At 45.4% G+C, this 3,422-nt stretch overlaps 1 long non-coding RNA gene across 1 annotated transcript; it reads right to left on the reverse strand.

Moving 5' to 3' along the window:
• Positions 1 to 268: 268 nt before the first annotated feature.
• Positions 269 to 1,916, reverse strand: LOC138969087 (uncharacterized). The gene is made up of 2 exons (XR_011456366.1): positions 1,660 to 1,916; positions 269 to 998 (listed from the first exon to the last, which is right to left on the reverse strand). It is a non-coding gene; the product is annotated as an uncharacterized lncRNA (long non-coding RNA).
• Positions 1,917 to 3,422: the final 1,506 nt, after the last annotated feature.

Below are 3,422 nucleotides of genomic sequence, written 5' to 3' on the forward strand. Positions count from 1 at the left end.
TTATTCCTTGTCGGTTCCTGATTCCAAAAACATATAGATATGATATGTTTGGATTAAAAACACGCTCAGAAAGTTCAAACAAAGAGAGGTACAGAAAAGCGTGCTATCCTTCTTAGCGCAACTACTACCCCGCTCTTCTTGTCAATTTCACTGCCTTTGCCATGAGCGGTGGCCTGACGATGCTACGAGTAAAATGGCATTGCGTTCAGTTTCATTCTGTGAGTTCGACAGCTACTTGACTAAATATTGTATTTTCGCCTTACGCGACTTTTCATGATGCTTTCATGGAAGCGTCGATCAGCATGAGTCAAAAGCTCCATGCCTGGTCCTAACAGTGAAACGGGTGCCACCGTCACTGACGCAGCAGATTTTTTCACTCCTCTTGTAAGGCGTCATTCCGCAACAGGCGTCATTCCCTCCAATCGCTCTGGACATGAGAGAAGTGCGCGCCCCGTCATCCACTGAACAGCACAGTTTTTCGCTCGTTCGGTATGGCGTCATACCACAACATGCGTCATTCCCGCCTTTGGACATCAATGACGTACGTCTTCCGTCATCCACTGAACAGCAAAGTTTTTCGCTCGTTCGGTATAGCGTCATACCACAACATGCGTCATTCCTGCCTTTGGACATCAATGACGTACGTCTTCCGTCATCCACCGAACAGCAAAGTTTTTCGCTCGTTCGGTATCGCGTCATACCACAACATGCGTCATAGCTCCCTTTGGTCCTCATAGAGGTGCGTGTCCCGTCAGCCACAGAACAACACAGTGTTTGACTAGTGGTGTAGGCAGTCAGACCGCAGCACGCGTCGTTTCTGCCTTTGGACGTTAGACTCCAGTCACTTCCTCCATTTCTGGAACAGCAGATGCGCTGTCTGGAATCGTAGGGCGTGGAACCACAGCACCTGTCGTTGGTGTTTCTGGTCTGCAAGGTACCGGCACAACAGATGTGTGTGTAGCGGTTATGGTCCCCGCAGGTGCTGTCGGAGTATGGATCTAGAAAGAGAGATAAGATGTACGAATGACTTATTCCTGACAGATAACAGAAGAGACAAGCAGAGACTGTGTGTGACATAAACACATGCATACAAGAAAATCTACAATCACACACAAATTGCAAGGATACACGTATACACCCACAACCACGCATGTCTACAAGAAAATGTACACACGCACACACACGCACGCGCGCGTACACACACACATACACACGCGCAACCACGCACGCACACACACACACACACATACACACACACTCACACAGTCACACAGACACACACCACACAGACACACACCACACATACACACAGACACATACACACAGACACAAATGACAATCACGCACACTGGCACAAAAACAGTTCGACAAACAGACACGCACACATACATACACACACACACACACACACACACCACACACACACACACGCACACATACATACACACACACACACACACACACACACACACACCACACACACACACACACACACACACACACACTCACACACACACACACACACACACGCATACACACACACGCGCGCGAGCACGTACACACACGTCACCATAAACACAACAACAACAACAACAACAACAACAACAACAACAACAACAACAACAGCGAAGAAACAAACATGGCTAGCTTGAAACTGACCTATCAATGCAGAAAGCTGAAGTTGTGCGGTCAGAATAATCACTCCTATACCCGCTGGTAAGGCCCATATAAAAGCCATGGTTTTTGTTGGCTGCCTTGATAAAGTTACTGGGGATTAACAGAAACAGTGGCAGAAATAGCACCAGCTGCAGCAGGAAAATGTTCCCAGAAAAAAAACCTGTTAGCAAACACTTTACCAGCAGATAATGCACTGAGACAAACTCAGAAATATATACTGACGTTGCATGTACTGTGTGTCTAGGCGCACACGTTAAATACTAAATTTTCGCCTCTATCCCCCCCCCCCCCCCCAACCCATTGACACACATTTCGCAATTACAGCGCAGACACATGAGTATGACATTTGCTGGTCTGTCATACGAACGAGCGGATGTTTACCGGAAAGCCGGAGATCCTGGATGATTGGGTAAACAATGTTCAATGCGCAATTCTGCACGTATTAGCTACAAATTGTACTATAACCGGATCACAATTACTAATAGTGAAACAGAGGACAAGGAGAGTTCATTATTGGCAATGCACATGGAAGCATGCGAATATATAGGGAATACTACATGGCTTGCTGTGTCGTACCAGATTTACGCGAGTTGTTTTTTTAAAAATATTGAACTGCGAGCGAAAGCGAGCTGTTCACTATTTGAAAAAGCAACGAGTGTTAATCTGGTACGACACAGCAAGCCATGTAGTATTCTGTTTATCCTACATACTGTACTTACCTGTATTTTATTCAAAACGTCCGGCAGTCGAGTAGACGCTTCTTTTGGAACCACGATCTCTTCCATAGCCTCGTGCAATCTCTTACGTCAAAGCAAAGAAACGTCACTTTGGAAAGTGTAGCGTGACGTGTTAGTTCTAAAAATTCATCGAGGGGAATTAGCGAGCGCACATTTTTTTCCATAATGACGTTTGTCTCGGGTGACTTTGGCATCATAAGCAATGGAAAAACAGGTCCCTGCCAGACTTGCTTGACATGACCTCATTTACATGATATACACACCTGTGGTTTGAAGAATATTGTTATGTAATGAGTGGTCTCAGTCTCTCACGTATGTAGGATAAATAATGATATGTAATGTACACAGAGTGAGGGTGGTTGAAACTGGCACGGTTGGCCTAATGGTAAGGCGTCCGCCCCGTGATCGGGAGGTCGTGGGTTCGAACCCCGGCCGGGTCATACCTAAGACTTTAAAATTGGCAATCTAGTGGCTGCTTCGCCTGGTGTCTGGCATTATGGGGTTAGTGCATAGAGATTACACAACGTCATCGAGTGAGGGACCGAAAAATATTGAAACTCGAGGATGATTTTTTTGTGGTATCAACCGAGACCGTAGGTCGAGGTTGATACCACACAAAAAAATCATCCGAGAGTTTCAATATTTTTTGGTCCCTCACAAGATGACGTTTGTGTAATTTGTGTATACAATGATCAACGACAAAGACAAAAATTAAAACAAAAACAACACGAACTCTTTTCCATCGAGGAATGGTGGAAGGAAAATAACACAACCGGAAATAGATCTAGATCTAAATTGATCTCTATGACCCGTCACGGTGCCTTGATACCATTGAGATCATAGGAGATGCACAGCAGTGCCGATACCAGGTTTCTTTAGCTTCACTTTAAAATGATATCAGAACGATAGTTATTCACTTGAAAGTGAACACAGGAGAGTTGTATACTAGGACTGGTTGGTCCGGTGTCAGAATAATGTGACTGGGTGAGACATGAATCCTGGGCTGCG

This window comes from Littorina saxatilis, linkage group LG6, assembly GCF_037325665.1.
Source record: "Littorina saxatilis isolate snail1 linkage group LG6, US_GU_Lsax_2.0, whole genome shotgun sequence".
NCBI lineage: Eukaryota > Metazoa > Mollusca > Gastropoda > Littorinimorpha > Littorinidae > Littorina > Littorina saxatilis.